The sequence below is a fragment of the Coffea arabica genome, chromosome 2c (genome assembly GCF_036785885.1).
Source record: "Coffea arabica cultivar ET-39 chromosome 2c, Coffea Arabica ET-39 HiFi, whole genome shotgun sequence".
NCBI classification, from domain to species: Eukaryota; Viridiplantae; Streptophyta; class Magnoliopsida; order Gentianales; family Rubiaceae; genus Coffea; species Coffea arabica.
Genome location: NC_092312.1, coordinates 53,546,170 through 53,566,633, shown reverse-complemented (window position 1 = coordinate 53,566,633; position 20,464 = coordinate 53,546,170). Strand labels below are relative to the sequence as shown.

General features: G+C 40.4%; 1 pseudogene; it reads right to left on the bottom strand.

Moving 5' to 3' along the window:
• Window positions 1–231: 231 nt before the first annotated feature.
• Window positions 232–4,860, bottom strand: LOC113727358 (cytochrome P450 98A2-like; annotated as a pseudogene).
• Window positions 4,861–20,464: the final 15,604 nt, after the last annotated feature.

Here is a 20,464-nt window from a genome sequence, read left to right as displayed (position 1 = left end):
GACAATATTCATCAAACATAACATGCATAAAGGGCTAAACTGGCTTTAATGAGAACACACGGGACCTGACATTAGTTCATACTCAAATAATTGGGGAGTGGAATGGTTATTTTATCCCTTCGTCCAAATAAAAAAAGTCAAGTAGAATGCAAATCCTCGCTAACCATTACATTTAATTGGCAAATTGATTTGTGGTATTGTTAAACAGAATAAAGTTTAGGGGACCCAATATAACCAAACTTTGTTTTGAAAACATTACAAAACACAACCCTTAATTGAAAGGCCAGCGGTGAATTTATGTTGCCCTATACAACAATAATACTAAAAATAATCCTCAAAGGAAAATAAAGAAATTACCAACAAATAATAGAAGTTACATATCCACAGCCACACGTTCATATAGATGAGATGGTAATCTTGGTGTGGGCACGGCCCGCAGTGCAGTCCTCATGTAGGTGACTAGTCCAGGGCTCTCTCCCATGTCAATCTCATCTGGGCTGAGTCCATGAGGAGGAGCCCAATTGAAATGGTGCAAGAGATGGCCCAACATAGAAGTTACCAGATTGATGCCTAATTGGGCTCCGGGGCAAACCCTCCTTCCTGCACCAAATGGAAGTAGTCGGAAATCATGCCCTTTCATGTCAACATCCTCTTCCAAGAACCTCTCTGGCCGGAATTCTAACGGATTTCTCCACACGGCAGGATCACGAGCCACTGCCCAGACATTGACATGCACATTTGAGCCCTTGGGAATGTCGTAGCCACCAATCTTGACGCTGGCATTGGACCGGTGAGGTAGCATCAAAGGGGTAGGAGGGTGTAATCGCAGAGATTCCTTAGCCACACTTTGTAGATAGGGGAGGTTTGAGAAGTCCGTCTCGATCATAACACGCTCGTACCCGATAACTTGGTCCAGTTCCTCTTGGACCTTTTGTTGGACTCTTGGATTTTTAATTACTTCTGCCATTGCCCATTCAACAGATATTGCAGTGGTGTCCATTCCAGCAGTGATCATGTCCTGATAGCAGATAGGCAATTCAGTTTCACCAGCTTTTTAATTAATTTAGGTAAAAGAACATTAGGCTGTGACAATCTGTTCAGATTGTTGCATTGCAAGACATTTTGAACAGTAGAGATTTAATCAAGTTGATTATAAGGTCTATTACAGTAATTTAAGAACTTAACCACAAGTAAAAAATAAGGTAATGTGCTGTTTGAGCCTTTTTTTCTGGGGAATATTTTTTAATGAAGTACCAAGCTTTTGTTATGTTTTTCCATGTTTTTGGCTTTTTTCTACATTAAGAACATCAATTTCCACCCAAAAAAAGGGTCATGATGTCCCGTTTCCAAAGATAAGATGTTGACACTAAAAACTTGTTACGATCCTTTTATACGAGTTGGTATAAGATTTTAGGATAGCAATTGATATAGTTTGTTTGGATAGTGTATTATTTGAAATATTATTTGAAATAATTACTGTAGCACTTTTTGTGATGTGATGTATGTGAGATAAAAAGGTGGTTGGGAATATAAAAAGGTGTGTTGGAAAATGTATCTATGATGCAAGCGAAATATTATTTGGGATAATTGGGGTATCCAAACACACTAATAGTTTTGCATAAATCGAAATGCTCGTGATAAACGTAAAGCATGCAAGTGAGGCGAAGAAGTGATGGAACACGTACCCAAAGGAGGCCAATGATGGTGTCCTCACTGAGATCATATCTTTGAGGGTGAGCAATGCATCAACAAAATGTTGCTTGGCTCCTCCGCTCTTTTCTCGAGCTAATCTATGCTCTTCCATGATGGCTCGAGTGAGGCGGTCCCTTCGAGCACCATGCTTCGCGAAAGCAGCTTCATCGAGTGGAAACAACCACCGTAGCCATGGGATGTGCTCTGCCATAGCGAGCGATGCACCAAGCTTCAAGCCATTTGCAGTGATCTCCTTGAACTCCTTTCCTTGTTCATCCATCACTCCTTCGGAATTCACGAACCTTTTACCAAATGCAAGTCTTGTAATGTTGTTGAATGCCACTGTTCCTAGGTATTTCTTCATTAGTAGACTCTGCCCTGAACCCTCTGCAAGTTACAATAGTTGTAAGACCATCAAATACTGCCCATTTCTATTTGGAATTGAGACAAAGCACGGTTAGGTTAGGCATGGTTTTGTATGATTATTATGCCTGTTTCATATTTTAGTGTGCACTTGTATCATTTTGTTGTATGCTTAAAATTTGCTGTTTTTTTATTAATTAAGAGTGTGGATTTTGATTTTATAAAAAGTGAACACTGCATAGTATAAGAATTATAACAATCGGACACAACCATACTGGATGATAACAGCTTCGTGCCTATTCTATTTTGTCCGGAAAAGGATAAGCTAGTGAATAAAAGTTTTAATTTAAAAGCTTGCAACAATAGAAGAGAAAGTGCATAACAAAATTTTTTAAGAACTTAAGCTTTAAATTCAAATGTGTTTTTCAGAAGAATTAGTATTGAAAATCTTTTTCGGGATACAAAGTAAAACTGTTTGTCAGAGCTGTCCTTTTTTTTTTTTTTTTTTTTGGGTGTATAATTTGGCTTGGACCTCTAATCTGTATAAAAAGATTACAATTATTCTTTTTCTTTTTTTTTTTTTTGCGTGTGTATAATTTGGCTTGGACCTCTAGTATGTATAGAAAGATTACAATTGAAAGGGACATGAACCATGTACTATCATAGCGTTCCCAATATCATCATCACATAGACCAGATGGGCATATTGAAATACCTTTTTCCTCAATATTTGCGTATATTGAAACACCTTTTTCCTCAACATTTGCAACATTTCCCACAACATACATGTCAGTTACTATTTTGTTAACTATATTTTGTTCCAAAAGACTCACTATATTAGTACCTCTACTTCGGCGTGTTTATTTACATTCCTGTCCTTCTTTTCTCTTTTTATTTACACTTCCTCTACATGCATACACACACACATACACTAGTGGGAATGACACATCCTATGTGTGTGCAAATCCAAAAGGAAAATTTTTTAAAAATATATTAAATTTTTAGGAGTTGTTGGATGTTGTTTTAGAAATATTGATGGAAGAATTTTGTTTTTCATTTTTTTTGGGATAGAAAGTTCTCATTGGAAGTTTTGTTAGGCTAAAACAAAAGGAGTATGTGTACGTATTTATGTGTGTTTAATATACTGGTAGTCGTGTAGGATGAAAAATTTAATAGATAATAGCGAATATTAAAAGGGTATATTTGACAAAATAAATAATGACATTTTTTTTACACCAAACCCTCCTCAAACTTTATACACACAGAAGGATGCAGGGACTTCCCTAGTTGACGACGTCTTTTCATACCAACTTAGGTGTCAATGTCATGAATTGGTTTACCAAACACCCAACCACCCACCCGCAACGCTTAAATTAGAAGGCAGCCTTGTTTGTCATCTTCAGGACCAAAACCAACTTCTCTCGCCACCAAAAATCACTTAGTCAAACCAACATTCCCCACAATATATATATATATATATATATATATATATATATATATAAACCTAAATAAACAAATAAACATTTAAAACCTAAATAAAACATTCCCCACAATATATATATATATATATATATATATATATATATATATATATATATATATATATACAAACAAATAAATAAAACCTAAAGAACTGTCCTGCTTTTCCAGTTAAAATTTAAAAAATTAGAGGAAGTTTTAGAAAATTGTGAAAAGGTCTAGAAATCATTAATTCTGCTTGTAGTAAATTGCTTTGACATATCCTGCTATAAATGTCACACTTCCTGTGGATATTTTGGATGATATACTAATCACCTTCACTAGAATTATTAACATCAAGTTTAACTCTAAAATACTACCCTTTATTGCTAATCACCCTGGAAAATTTACCAGTGGTCAAAAGAAAAAAAGCCATAATGAAGAGTTGCCACAATTACTCTTAGGGGAGGACAGTTTAGCTTTTCATTCATTAAAGAAAACAGGAACCACAATGAACCTAATAAAGAATAATAAAAAAAAAATATCAGTGGGTGAATATTGAATTGGATAATAAGGTGGGAAGGATTGCAAGTAGAAGATTAAAAAAAAAAGAAAAAAAAAGGGTAATCATGACTATTAACATTAGATTGCAAGAAGTGACTGGGGAAAAAAAAGCCACACTCACTCTTTGTTACTAGTGGTGTAATCTTTGTTATTTGTCACAATATAATATGAAACAAATCAAGTACCAAATCAGAAAATAGAAAACTAACATAAGTTAAGATCATAAGCAAGATTTAAAAAAAAAAGAAAAAAAGATTTTGAAACTTACCAGGAAGAGTGCAATCTTTATAGATGGACTCAACCATGGCTGTGACTTCATCTTCCCTGATTGGTTTAAGAGCTTCCAGCCTTTTAGGTGAGAAAAGCTCAAGTGTGCAGACTTTTCTAACCTTAACATAATGAGGTCCATAGTCAGCCCAAATGAGGTCCTGCCCTTCTCTGCTAAACTTAGCAGCAGACCTGCTTCTGTGCCTATCTGACAACTGCTGATCATTTTCTTTCAGCACTTCCTTAGCCAACTCTGCATTGGAGACTACAACATTCAACGTGGAACCGAACCATACAGATATGATGGGACCGTAGGCCCGTGACCAGTCGGCGAAGCATCGGAATCTGACCGGCTTTATGTCGTAGAGGTTTCCGACGACCGGCAGCGGCCGGGGACCGGGGGGAAGCTTGAATCTGAGCTTCTGGTAGAGGTAGTATGGAAGGAGGATGAAGATGAACGTGAGAAGCAGTAGAAAAAGTGCCATGATCAATCAAAGGAGAAGGAAAGGTGGGAGATGCTTTGGTGGGATGGTGGTTAAAGAAATGTTATATATAAAATGGATAATGGGAGGCAGTAGGTAAAGGGCATTTTAGACAAAACAGCTAAGAGTAGTTGGAATCGGGTTAGGAGTGGTTTTGGTTGTTAGAAATTTATTATTATTATTATTATTTTTTGGATTCTCTTGTCAAAAGAATACGTGTGTTATCTAGCAGCTAAAAGCACAACCGATCCTGCGTGACGGGATAAGAAGTGAGGTCGAAGATTCATAATGTTATAGTACTTGATAAGAGGATTATCTTAAAAACTTTTAGAACAACATTGTAATACTTTTTTGTGATGCATATTTGTAATTTAAGAAAATAGTTTTGAATTGTTAAAAAAAAAAATTAAGTGCAAAAGCTGTTTGTGATTAAAAAAAAAAGCTACCGAAGCTACCTTTACTATTAGTTAGTTTCTTTTTCAAACTAACCATATCACTTTGTTTTCCCTCTTCGTGACTTCACAACAACAAATTCCTTGACCAATAAAAAAAATTGAGACAAAAAGCTACTTAAGATGAAAGCTTCCAGAATAGGAGATTATCTAAAATACTAGTTTCTTTTCTGTGTATTTGTTTAGGCACTTTTTTTTTTATGTTCTATAATTTTTATTTTTCAAAAAAATTGTTAAAAAAGAATTTAAAATGCTATTTTAAAAATTTAATATACTAATTGTAAGAAAAACATTAAAATTAAACATATTAGAATTTGTTAATTTATAAAAACTTAATAATTAATTTCAATTGAATCTTATCCCATAATTCAATTATGTTTACTCTAATTAATGGTCACAAATCAACATATGTGTGAGAACCCGTAAAACCCTAATTACTTTCCTAGGGTTTATTTTCCCCTTAATTGCATGTTTTCTGCATTTTCTGGCTTAGAAATATTTTCTTAGTGGATTTTATGAGCAATTATAGTTTTAAGATGATTTTTCTAGCATTGGAGAAATTTTAGAAAATTAAGAGTAAATAGTGGACGTGGGACCCACTAGTGCGAAAAATTCGGAAAAATTCGGCCGATAAGGTTAAGTTTCGGATACTGTTTAAAATTTATCGGGTGTTAAGAGATAAGTAGTGTGTGTGAAGTGATTGATGTGAGAGAGAAAAGAAAGATAAGAATGCATTTATGAAGGTGACAAGTGTCACCTTCTTATTGGATGCCTTTTAAGAATTACTATTCACAATTTTGACTTTTTTGACTAAAGGTTAAATATCCAAAAAATTGCACAAAATTCCCTCATTTTTCTTTCTCCTTGGCCGGCTCTCTCTCACTCTCTTGCAAGAAGAAGAACTCTTCAATCTTCAAGCTTTCTACTAGCAAATCATCTAAATCGACCAAATAAACAAGATTCCACTCCATAAAATCCTACCTTCTAGTGCTAGCAAGGGTTGTAGTGAAGTTATTTTGAAGAGCAAAGGTGTCCACAATCTCTCTTTCCCTTGTTTCTTGGTAAGTGATGCTACAACCTCTCCCCTATACCTAATGATGGTTATATTATGCTTAATGGTGGCATGAGTGAAGGAATATATGATTTATTTCTTGATTTGAAGAGTTTTGGTGAAGTTTTTATTTTATTGGGAATTTTTCTGGTTTAATATGAATGGGATGTTGTGGCCTTGTATGATGAATGGTAATGGCTGATAATGACTCTATGAGGTGTATTGGATAAGAAAATGCAATCAATTTTGGATTTTGTGTGAAAATTGAAAAGTTAGGGTTCATAAAATCCCAATTCTGTCCGGTTTTAGATCACTGGGTTAGAGGCCGAATTGGACTTTGCTCAAAACATGAAAGTTGTAGGTATTGATGTGTTTAAGGTGCCTATAAAATTTCAGGTCATTTGGATGAGTGTGGAGTGAGTTATGCCGTTTTTACTGTAGCTGTTCTGCATTGAGCAGAATGTGAAAACTGCGATAGTAATTGGCCTTTTTGACTGGAGTTGGTTTGGATTTTGGAGTTGGTGTCTTCTGATTAAATGTAGCTGAGTGTCTTAGCTAACATATGCCTTTGGAATTTTGGTATTTGGACTTGTATGGACTGAGATATACCGATTACAGTTTTCTGTGTTTTGCAAACCTGTTTTAGGAATTCTGGGTTAGTATTTGGCATATTTGACCTAGTTGTGTTAAGAACTGGATTGTGTGGTCTTCTACATTGTTGTAGCCCTGTTCCATAGCTTCGAAACGGTGGGTCTTACACCCCCAACCGATAATTGTAGTGAGAGTTGTGCCATTACCGCATTATGACGTCAAAACCGGTTTTCTTATCAAGGCCTAAGTTAAGCCCCTTTCTTAATTTCTGGTTTGCTATCATGCTTACTTGTGCATATGAAACCCTATTGGGGTTGTGTTAAGCATTGCTATACGACTCGTTATCGAGTCTCATTGCATTTGTTGCGTGATTCTAGGGCGTGACGGTAGTTCACGGCGGATTGGCGACCACGGTGTATGAAACACCACTATCTTGTTTGGTGAGTATACTACTCACTTACTTGTTATAACGTGGCTTTGTGCTATGTGTATTTGATGCCTTGAAGGTTTAATTGGTTATTGAAAGTGATAGGTGAGGGTGTACTTGACCGCTCTCATCTCTTGTGATTTTCTTCATAGCTATTTACTGTTTTACTGAAATACTGCATTTGTTATATGAGATACTGAATTCCATGCATGAAAACTGAATTGGTGTTGTTTGGACGGTTGTCCGACTACTTTACTGTATCACTGAGCTCAACCCCGTTCGGTAGTCAATTGAATCGAGCCGGCGAGGGCTTGGTCGTGAAGATTGAATTGCCACGGGGACTGTACTGGGGAACCTTGTGGTAATGAGACCCTTGGTTCCGGTAAACTCGAGTATTACCAAAAATATTACTGAATGGAGTGCGGGCCCGGTTGGGGTATGTTGGGTGGAAGGAGTGGAAGTAAAGTGAGGTCTACGGTTTGATACTTTTGACATTGACGGAGGGTCAATGAGGATTGGATCAAGATTGCAAGCGTGAAAATAGGCTCTTGAGAGCCGACCGTATCCTTTTACCGTGTTGCTTCATTGCATATTTGTGTACTATAAGTGATCGGTTATGCTATATGCTATTGGTTGCTAATGTGATAGTTGCTCACTGGGCTTTAGTTCATACCATTCCATTTGTTTTCCTTACAGGAAAATGAATACTTTTGGAAAGGATTTTGATAGTTGGATGACAAGTTGAGCTCTTGTACATGTATTTTTGCTTAGCTCCTTGAGGGTGATAACCCTAAGTGTATAGTTTCCTTTAATGAATGGCTTGTATTGGCCTATGGCACTGGTATGATTTAATGGGATAGCTTGTACGCCGTTTGGCTTGTAAATGTTGATTTCCAATGTATTTATATGCCTGGCTGTGATTTGGATAACTTTCGGATCAAGACGACTTCAAACGAAAACGGGAAAAAATTTTGCCGCGGATGAACAGTGCCAAATCCGGCCAGGAATCCGGCCAGAAACTGGCCGGATTGAAGGCCGGATTGCCTGTGAAAATTTGGGAATCCGGCCAGTGTGGCCGGTATCCGGCCGGAATCTTGGCCGGATTGCGAAGGGGAAAAGAAAATTTTTTTGGCCAACTCTCTGGCCAGTATCCGGCCAGTATCCGGCCAGGAATCCGGCCGGAAATCCGGCTAGATTCTGGCCGGATTCTGTCGTGCATTTCACTATTCATTTCGGCTTCAATTTTCATTTTTTTTATTTTTGCGATTTTGGCTTGTTTGCGCACAATGGGATGTTCCGGAACGTTATAGACCGACGTAAACTGCACCGTTAGTCCTGGCGAGAGCTGGGCAGGCAGTCCGCTAACCCCTTTGGTTCGCCTTAGGGGAAGGTGGGGCTGTCACAGGTGGTATCAGAGTCTAGGTTTGAACTAGCCTGGGTGTAATAGAAGTGCTCGATTTGAGGATTCTATTGTTTATGATTAATAAGTGTATTTATGTTATTTTTTCCTTTATTATAGGATGGATGCGAGTGGTGACCCGAGTGACCGCCCGGCAGGAGATCGTCCTCGTAGCACGCTGCCGCCAATTAAGTATCAACTTAGGCAGAAGGGGCAGTGGTGCGTTGGAGCCCGGCCAGCCGCGTTCGACAGTGTGAGTGTCGTAGCAACTACGCCTATCCAAACGCTCTAGTATTGGCGGTGGCAAAGGAACGCGAAGAGTTTGCGAAGGATAATACTAAGCTTGAAGCCACGGTTGCTACATTGGAGGCTGAGGTGACTCAGGCTAAGGCAACCAATGAAAAGCAAGCCGCACGTATTATGGAGCTTGAGTATGACGTGCAAGAGGCCGAGGATCGAGTTGATGACCTATGTGATCAGTTGAGGGATGCACGCGAGCGTGAGGTTAAGCGAGCTCGCAAAGTGAGGGGTCGTGCTGAAGCGATCCTTAATTTGTGCGATGACGGACTCGAGGAGTCGAGTGATGAGGCCTCGTTTGCTGGGGCCGAGGCTGGGGAGGAGTCTACCCCGTCGCCTGGGTCCCAGACTCCAGCGACTGATTAGGCCCCGACCTTTGGTATCTTCTGGATAAGTGGTGGTTTTGAATGTACATAGGGATAGGGATAGAGCCTTCGCTAACCGTTTTAGATGTAGAGTTAGCTACGTGTAAATCTCTTTTGATAGGCCTATCCTCAGATGGATCTTTTATGTACGTACGTGCTTTGGCCGTACTTGACTGACTGATTGTATATGTGTGTTTGGCTTGTATATACGTGTGCTTGTGACCCTGTGTGAAATGTATCAATATGTGTTATGTGAAAGCTTATGTGTTACTTACCTGCTTTATTACTGCTTTGGTTTAGTACCTTTGCCTAGACCGAGTGAACTTATGGAAGGAACACGAAGTGGTCGGGGACGCGGGCGCGGTAGGCAACCCACACCGGTTAGGGAAACGGGGGAAGCTTCTACTGGACCAAATCCTGAACCCCAAATAGACCCCAACGTGCAAATAGCTGCTGCTATGCAGCAAATGACCAACCTACTCGCACAAGTAGTGCAACAACAGGGCCAAAACCCAAACCCTAACCTCGGAAACCCTGGCCATCATATCGAGAGCGAGGATAGAGCTCTCGAACATTTTCAAAAGTTTTCCCCGCCAAAGTTTATTGGGGGACCCGACCCTGATGTGGCTGAAAAATGGCTTGAGAAAATGGTTGATATATTCGCGGCCCTACACTACCTAGAGGAACGGCAGGTGACATTTGCCGTGTTTCAACTCGAGGGAGCTGCCCGTTCCTGGTGGAACGTAATTAGGCAGAAATGGGAGCGGGAACAGACACCGAAAACTTGGGTGAACTTCATCCGAGAATTTAATGCTAAGTTTTTCCCTCCTCTAGTCCAGGAGAGGAAGGAGGACGAGTTTATCCGGATCCGGCAAGGGGCTCAGACTGTGGCGGAGTACGAGAGCCAGTTTACCTGCCTGTCCAAATTCGCGCCTGAATTAATCATGACCGAGCAACGACGCGTGAGGCGCTTTATTCAGGGCTTGAACGTTGAGATCCAGAAAGACCTCGCGGCGGCTCAAATCACTACGTTCAGCAAGGCTATGGAAAAAGCCCAACGAGTTGAGAGTGCACGGCTTCAGGTCCGAAACTTCCAGGCTAAGAAGCGTGGTTTTCCTGGGAGTACGTCCGGACAAGGTGAGAAGAGCACTCCCTCCAAGTTTGGACGAGGAATTGGAGGTGGTCGTCATTCTGGGTCAGGCAGAGGGACTCCGTTCCGGGGTGGCCAAGCTGGGCGAGGACAAAGGGGAAACGCTCAGGGTGGCTCGGCTTCGGCACCTCGTGGGCCCTGTGGGCACTGTGGAAAGCTGAACCACACCGAAGACAACTGCTGGAGGAAACAGGGGAAATGCCTGCTGTGTGGAAGTGCGGACCATCAGCTGGCTACATGTCCGGTCCTGAGACAAGACGGAAAGGGGAGCCAACTACCGTCGAGGACTAATACTGGATCGGCCAAGGGAGACGGATCCAAACCAAAAGTTCCGGCTAGGGTATATTCCTTAGAGCCCCAACAGATCCCAAAGTCTTCCGAGGTGGTGGAAGGTACGATCCCTATTTTCCACCGCTTTGCCAAAGTTTTAATTGATCCTGGTGCCACTCATTCGTTTGTTAACCCTGATTTCATGTGTGGCATCGATATAAAACCTGCTAGCTTACCGTATGACCTAGAAGTAAGTACACCTACGGGGAATCAACGATTGGTGACTAGTATGGTTTATAAGGATTGTGATGTATGGGTAGGTGAAAGGAGGTTTTTAGGAGACCTGATTAGCTTGTCCATTAAGGGGTACGATGTGATTTTGGGTATGGACTGGTTAGCCAAATATAATGCCCAACTGGATTGTAAAACGAAAATAGTAGAATTTCGCATTCCTGGCGAGGCAACCTTAAGGTTGGATATAAGGGGTAGGTTAGCCTCATCTGCTCTCATTTCGGGCATTCGAGCTAGGAAACTGATAAGTAGAGGGGCGCAAGGATTCTTGGCCTTTCTAATTAATACCCCTACGGATAAGTTAAAAGTGGAAGATGTGGCCGTAGTGAGGGAATTTCCGGATGTGTTTCCTGATGAGTTAGTGGCTTTACCTCCGGAAAGAGAGATAGAATTCCGAATAGATCTTTTACCTGGAACCGCACCTATGTCGAAAATCCCTTACCGAATGGCGCCTGCAGAACTTAAAGAGCTTAAGTTGCAATTGCAAGACCTTTTGGAGCGGGGATTCATTCACGAGAGTGAGTCTCCTTGGGGAGCTCCGGTCCTATTTGTGAAGAAAAAGGATGAAACGTTGAGGATGTGCATTGATTACCGGGGGCTGAACAACGTGACCATCAAGAATAAGTATCCACTGCCCCACATCGATGAGTTGTTTGACCAGCTGCAAGGAGCAGTGGTCTTTTCCAAGTTGGACCTCCGACAGGGATACTACCAGTTGTTGATAAGGAAGGAGAACATTCCGAAAACTGCTTTCAATTCAAGATACGGGCATTACGAGTTCGCCGTTATGCCCTTTGGACTGACCAATGCTCCCGCCGCCTTCATGGACCTAATGCATAGGGTTTTCAAACCATATCTAGACCGATTTGTCGTTGTGTTCATTGATGACATTTTGGTCTACTCTAAGACACGCGAGGAGCATGAGGAGCATTTGAGAGTGGTGTTGCAGACATTGAGGGAACATCAGCTGTATGCCAAGTTTAGCAAATGCGAGTTCTGGTTGGAGAAAGTAGTGTTTCTAGGGCACGTGATCTCCCACGAAGGTATTGCGGTGGACCCGGCGAAGGTTGAGGCCGTGACAAATTGGAAGAGGCCAGAAACTCCCACGAAAATTCGTAGCTTTCTAGGGCTAGCTGGGTATTACCGAAGGTTTATTAAGGATTTTTCCAAACTGGCAGGACCTCTAACTGACTTGACAAAGAAGCATGGCCAGTTTATCTGGAATGGCCGATGCGAAACGAGTTTTCAGGAATTAAAGAAAAGATTGACCATGGCTCCGGTACTGGTCTTGCCAAAAGGAGTGGACGGGTTTGCAGTATATGCGGACGCGTCGCGAGAAGGATTGGGATGCGTTTTGATGCAGAACCGGAATGTGATTGCTTTTGCCTCTAGGAAATTGAAGCTTCACGAGCAGAACTATCCGACTCATGACCTGGAACTAGCTGCAGTTGTGTTTGCACTGAAAAAGTGGGGGCATTACCTATATGGGGTGACCTTCGAAGTGTATTCGGATCACAAGAGTCTTAGATATCTTTTCTCCCAGAAGGAACTGAATATGAGACAACGGCGATGGATGGAATTCTTGGAAGATTACGACTGTACGATCAATTACCATCCGGAAAAGGCAAATGTGGTAGCAGATGCCTTGAGTCATAAAGTGCAAGTGGCAGGGCTAATGATTAAGGAGTGGGATTTACTAGAATCCGTGTGCGAGTGGAAACCCTGTCTTGGGAGTCATAAGGTAATATTTAGCAATGTAAGGGTGACCTCCACTCTACTGGAACGTATAAAAGAGGCGCAAGGCGAGCATTTGATGGTACGGAAGTGGAGAGAGAAAGTGGAAAAGGGAGAAACAACGGACTTCAATCTGAGTCCTGAGGGTATGTTGAAATATCGAGATCGAATAGTGGTACCAAAGGAGGAATCGTTGAAAGCAGAAATTTTGGAGGAAGCTCATAGGTCCAAGTATACAATCCATCCGGGTAGCAGCAAGATGTATCAAGACCTGAAAGGAACCTATTGGTGGGACAATATGAAGAGGGAAATCGCGCAGTACGTGCAGAAATGTTTCATTTGCTAGCAAGTGAAGGCGGAGCATCAAAAGCCATCGGGTTTGTTACAACCCTTGGAGATACCCGAGTGGAAGTGGGAAAACATCACCATGGACTTCGTTTCAGGTTTACCAAGGACGCAAAGAGGACACGATGCCGTTTGGGTGATCGTTGATTGATTAACCAAGTCGGCCTATTTCTTGCCAGTGAACATGAAATATTCAATGGACAAATTGACCCGACTGTACATGGATGAAATTGTAAGGTTACACGGCGTGCCGGTGAGCATTGTCTCTGATCGGGATCCACGGTTCGTATCTCGGTTTTGGCAGAAGTTCCAAGAAACCCTAGGGACGAAACTCAATTTAAGCACTACCTATCATCCTCAGACGGATGGCCAGTCGGAACGGACGATTCAGACGCTAGAAGACATGCTACGAACCTGTATTCTGGACTTTGGAGGCAACTGGGGTCAGCACATGACCTTAGTCGAATTTGCATATAACAATAGCTTTCATTCGTCGATTCAAATGGCTCCGTACGAAGCTCTCTACGGACGCAAGTGCCGCTCACCGATTTACTGGGACGAAGTGGGCGAAAAGAAAGCACTGGACCCGACAACTATTTCGTGGATGGAAGAGGCTCACGAGAAGGTTAAGTTGATACGGCAACGAATCCAAACTGCCCAAAGTCGCCAAAAGAGCTACGCGGATAACCGAAGAAAAGACTTGGAGTTTGAAGTTGGAGACTACGTATTTCTCAAAATCACACCCTTACGAAGTCTTACAACGGGTAAAGGAAAGAAGCTTCAACCACGGTACGTTGGACCCGACAAGATCCTTCAGAGGATTGGAGCGGTCGCATATCGATTGGAGCTACCGTCCAGTCTCTCTCGAATCCACGATGTATTTCACGTCTCGATGCTAAAGAAGTACCATCCTGACCCATCTCATGTTTTACAACCGGAGGATATCGAAGTAGATGAATCACTGGCCTATGAAGAGAAACCGGTTCAAGTACTCGATCGAAAAGTCAAAGAGCTCCGAAACAAACGGATTCCACTAGTGAAGGTGCTATGGAGAAACCACGGAGTTGAGGAAGCCACCTGGGAGATGGAAGAGGAAATGCGAAAGAAATACCCAAACCTTTTCGGGAATTAAGGTGAGAAATTTCGAGGACGAAATTCTTTTAAGGGGGGGAGAGTGTGAGAACCCGTAAAACCCTAATTACTTTCCTAGGGTTTATTTTCCCCTTAATTGCATGTTTTCTGCATTTTCTGGCTTAGAAATATTTTCTTAGTGAATTTTATGAGCAATTATAGTTTTAAGATGATTTTTCTAGCATTGGAGAAATTTTAGAAAATTAAGAGTAAATAGTGGACGTGGGACCCACTAGTGCGAAAAGTTCGGAAAAATTCGGCCGATAAGGTTAAGTTTCGGATACTGTTTAAAATTTATCGGGTGTTAAGAGATAAGTAGTGTGTGTGAAGTGATTGATGTGAGAGAGAAAAGAAAGATAAGAATGCATTTATGAAGGTGACAAGTGTCACCTTCTTATTGGATGCCTTTTAAGAATTACTATTCACAATTTTGACTTTTTTGACCAAAGGTTAAATATCCAAAAAATTACACAAAATTCCCTCATTTTTCTTTCTCCTTGGCCGGCTCTCTCTCACTCTCTTGCAAGAAGAAGAACTCTTCAATCTTCAAGCTTTCTACTAGCAAATCGTCTAAATCAACCAAATAAACAAGATTCCACTCCATAAAATCCTACCTTCTAGTGCTAGTAAGGGTTGTAGTGAAGTTGTTTTGAAGAGCAAAGGTGTCCACAATCTCTCTTTCCCTTGTTTCTTGGTAAGTGATGCTACAACCTCTCCCCTATACCTAATGATGGTTATATTATGCTTAATGGTGGCATGAGTGAAGGAATATATGATTTATTTCTTGATTTGAAGAGTTTTGGTGAAGTTTTTATTTTATTGGGAATTTTTCTGGTTTAATATGAATGGGATGTTGTGGCCTTGTATGATGAATGGTAATGGCTGATAATGACTCTATGAGGTGTATTGGATAAGAAAATGCAATCAATTTTGGATTTGGTGTGAAAATTGAAAAGTTAGGGTTCATAAAATCCCAATTCTGTCCGGTTTTAGATCACTGGCTTAGAGGCCGAATTGAACTTTGCTCAAAACATGAAAGTTGTAGGTATTGATGTGTTTAAGCTGCCTATAAAATTTCAGGTCATTTGGATGAGTGTGGAGTGAGTTATGCCGTTTTTACTGTAGCTGTTCTGCATTGAGCAGAATGTGAAAACTGCGATAGTAATTGGCCTTTTTGACTGGAGTTGGTTTGGATTTTGGAGTTGGTGTCTTCTGATTAAATGTAGCTGAGTGTCTTAGCTAACATATGCCTTTGGAATTTTGGCATTTGGACTTGTATGGACTGAGATATACCGATTACAGTTTTCTGTGTTTTGCAAACCTGTTTTAGGAATTCTGGGTTAGTATTTGGCATATTTGACCTAGTTGTGTTAAGAACTGGATTGTGTGGTCTTCTACGGTTGTCCGACTACTTTACTGTATCACTGAGCTCAACCCCGTTCGGTAGTCAATTGAATCGAGCCGGCGAGGGCTTGGTCGTGAAGATTGAATTGCCACGGGGACTGTACTGGGGAACCTTGTGGTAATGAGACCCTTGGTTCCGGTAAACTCGAGTATTACCAAAAATATTACTGAATGGAGTGCGGGCCCGGTTGGGGTATGTTGGGTGGAAGGAGTGGAAGTAAAGTGAGGTCTACGGTTTGATACTTTTGACATTGACGGAGGGTCAATGAGGATTGAATCAAGATTGCAAGCGTGGAAATAGGCTCTTGAGAGCCGACCGTATCCTTTTACCGTGTTGCTTCATTGCATATTTGTGTACTATAAGTGATCGGTTATGCTATATGCTATTGGTTGCTAATGTGATAGTTGCTCACTGGGCTTTAGCTCATACCATTCCATTTGTTTTCCTTACAGGAAAATGAATACTTTTGGAAAGGATTTTGATAGTTGGATGACAAGTTGAGCTCTTGTACATGTATTTTTGCTTAGCTCCTTGAGGGTGATAACCCTAAGTGTATAGTTTCCTTTAATGAATGGCTTGTATTGGCCTATGGCACTGGTATGATTTAATGGGATAGCTTGTACGCCGTTTGGCTTGTAAATGTTGATTTCCAATGTATTTATATGCCTGGCTGTGATTTGGATAACTTTCGGATCAAGACGACTTCAAACGAAAACGGGAAAAAATTTTGCCGCGGATGAACAGTGCCAAATCCGGCCAGGAATCCGGCCAGAAACTGGCCGGATTGAAGGCCGGATTGCCTGTGAAAATTTGGGAATCCGGCCAGTTGCTCACTGGCCGGTATCCGGCCAGACAATCCGGCCGGAATCTTGGCCGGATTGCGAAGGGGAAAAGAAAATTTTTTTGGCCAACTCTCTGGCCAGTATCCGGCCAGGAATCCGGCCGGAAATCCGGCCAGAATCTGGCCGGATTCTGTCGTGCATTTCACTATTCATTTCGGCTTCAATTTTCGTTTTTTTTTATTTTTGCGATTTTGGCTTGTTTGCGCACAATGGGATGTTCCGGAACGTTATAGACCGACGTAAATTGCACCGTTAGTCCTGGCGAGAGCTGGGCAGGCAATCCGCTAACCCCTTTGGTTCGCCTTAGGGGAAGGTGGGGCTGTCACAATATGAATGAAGGAGATATATTAGGAAATAAGTGCAATTAAATATTTGATTCTTTCACAACTAAAAGGAATTTTAAAAGCAAAGAAATAGATAATGAACTTATTATTTGTTCAAATTATTAAAACCAAGAAAAGTAATTTGGAAGAACTTTTACAACCTCGTGTTTATATGAACACTACTTTGGCCTAAATCGAATTTGAATGGAGAGATTATAAAAATAAAAAGAATATTTTAGGAAAGAATGACTATTTATACAAATTAAATAGTTTTTAAAATTAAAATGGAATTGTATGAGTAATATGCTAAAATTGTGTAATATGATTCATTAATAAAAATCAAAATTATCAAAACTTTAGAATTACAAATAAATAACTAAGTATAATAATGTGAAAGTAATTGAAGAAAATGAAGAAAAGAAAATAATGCGTCGATTGATAAAAAAAAATCAAGAAAGATATATATATATATATTCAATATAAATGTATATAAAATAGGGAATTAATAGATTGAAATTTACTACAATTAAAGAAGTATAGAATAACAAGGAAAAAATGAAAGTTTTTCCAAATTTTAGTAATGGTAATTGTGACAGCCCCACTTCCCTAAGGCGGACCAAAGGGGTTAGCGGACTGCCTGCCCAACTCTCGCCAGGTCTAACGATGCAGACTAGAATTATCTATAGCGATCCGGAACTTACAAACGAGCGTAAACAAGTCAAATTGGTAAAATAACCCAAAATAAAAAAATGAAGTCCGGAGTCGGCCATGAATAGTAACCGACCCGCCAGAAGCCAACCGAAATAACTAACAAACATTCACATCTGAACTTTAGCGTTTACAAATTAAAATGACATACAAAAGCTTTCAAAAGTTAATACCTATACACGGTTTACCAAATCAAAAGAGAAAACGCCCCAAAAGTACACTTAGGGTTTTAATACATGAGCTAAACAAAAGATATGTTCAACTAGCTCAATTTGGCAGCTATTTGTCAAAAATCCAGACCAAAAGGGTTTATTTTCCTGTAAGGAAAACAAAAGGAACAGAAATGGGTGAGCTTGCGCTCAATGAGGTACCAAACAGATAGCATTAAAATCATGGCATTTCATATTTTACAAATCAGATACACATGCCAGATGTAAAGCAAAGGAACCAATGATTCAAATCAGAAGGATACGGGTGGCTCTCAGGAGCCAAATTTCCAGCGCAGTACTTGATCCAAACCGGTTGACTCTCCGTCAACGTATATAGAACCAAAACGTCCGTAGACCCCTCTTTACACCGAATTCCGTCCACCAAACACCCCTTTACCGGGCCCGCTCACCGTAACCGAACAGAAATGGTAATACTCGAGTATACCGGAATCAAGGGTCTCAATACCCAAAAATCCCCGAACAGACTACCGTGGTTCGTTATCTAATCGTCCAGGCCCTTGCCGGCCCGACTCGAATAACTTAGCCACAGGATTGAGCTCATAGGTCATAGAAATCCGAACAGATGTAGACACAGATAACAGATTCAGATACAGATACAGAATAGCAGATTCAGATAGCAGATTCAGACGGCAGATTCAGATAGGAACTCAAAATTGGCATATGAACAGACAAGAGAACGAGTGTGATAAAGTACACCCTCGTCTCAAACAAATTAAACAGATTGCAGAGCAGAAATCAAGTTAAACAGCAATGGAGGGGAGTGGTACACTCACCGGCTCAACTTCAAAAGTTTTTACTTCAGATTGGCCTTAATCGCCAAGAAACCCTATAATAACCAAAATAAACCAATTGAGGGTTTTACTTCCAGAATCGAGTAAACAGAATGCACATGTGAGGCTTGACTACTAGTCGTATGCCTCGCCAAATAATTACTAATGCAAGGGTGCAAAACATGATTTTCTTAGAAACGAAAAGGTAACATGAAAACTTAGGCGCAAACAACCCAAAAGCCTTTCATTTCCACCAAAAGGCAAATCCAACTTAAAGGAACCAAACGGCCTAGAAAATCGGGCAGCACCTCCCCTAAAATTCTTACTTTTCCAGCCATTAAGGCTTCATTATTTCCTCAAATCAGTCCCAACATTTCATACCAAAGGTCATCTCATTTCCCAAAAGCCGTTCAGTAAGCTCAAAGTAGTACAAGTACAAAAGTTAGCTAGGAAATGACCGGAATGAGAGCGAATCCTAAAACATGTAAACAAGTACATGGAGACTCGATAACGAGTCATATAGCCATACCAATTATAACCCTAATAGGGTTTCATATGCATAAATAAGCATCATAGGTAACCAGAAATTAAGAAATGGCTTTAACTTAGGCCTTAACAAAAAAACGTATTTGACCTCATAATGCGGTAATGACACCACTTTCACTACGGTTATCGGATGGGGGTGCAAGACCCACCGTTACGAAGCTATGAAACAGGGCTACAACAATGTAGAAGGCCACTCAGTCCAAATCCTAGCACAACTAGGTCGAAAATGCAGAATACCACAACCTGAACCGTAATTGCAGGTTTACAAATCACACAAAACTGTAATCAGTACACTCGGTCTATACAGGTCCAAATGCATTGATTCCAAAGGCATATGGTAGCTAAGACATTCAGCTACATTTCATCAGAAGACACCAACAACAAAATCCAAACCAATTCCAGTCAAAATGGCCAATTACTAGTGCAGTTTTTACATTCTGATCAACCCAGAACAGCAACAGTAAAAACGCCATATCTCACTCTACACTAATCCAAATGACCTGAAATTTTGCAAACACCTCAAACACATCAATACCTACAACTTTCATGTTTTGAGAAAAGTCCAATTCGGCCTCTAACCCTATGATCCAAAACCGGACAGAATTAGGGGTTGAAAAACCCTAACATTTCACAATTCACTCCAAAGCCAAAATTAGTTGCTATTATCACTAATTCACACCTACTAGAGTCTTTCCCCCTCATCATCAACCATCATAGATGATCACAACATCACATTCATATTAAACCAGAAAATTCATCATAAAATTGAAAACTTCACCAAAACTCTTCAAATCAAGAAATAAATCACATAATCCATCACTTTAGCCACTACTAAGCATAAATTAAGCTTTATTAAGTATAAGAGGGAAGTCACACACCACTTACCAAGTAAACAAGAGAGATAGAGATGTTGGACACCTTAGCTCTTCAAACAAACTTCACTAGACCACTCACTAGCACCCAATGGATAGATTTTATGGAGTAGAATCTAATTTATGTGGTTGGTTTTGGAAGATTGAGTGAAATGGAAGCTAGAAAGTTGAAGAATTTCTTTCTTCTTGGCTCAAGGAAGAACCGGCCATGGGGGAGAAGAAAATGGTGATTTTTGAGCAATTTTTCAAGATATTTACTCAATTTGGTCAAAAGTCAAAAGTGTGAATAGTAAATCTTAAAGTAAAACCAATAAGAGGGTGACACTTGTCACCTCATTAATGCAATCTTATCACTTCTTTTTCTCTCTCACATCAATCATTTCATACACTCTACTTATCTCTTAACACCCGCTAAATTTTACACAGTATCCGAAACTTAA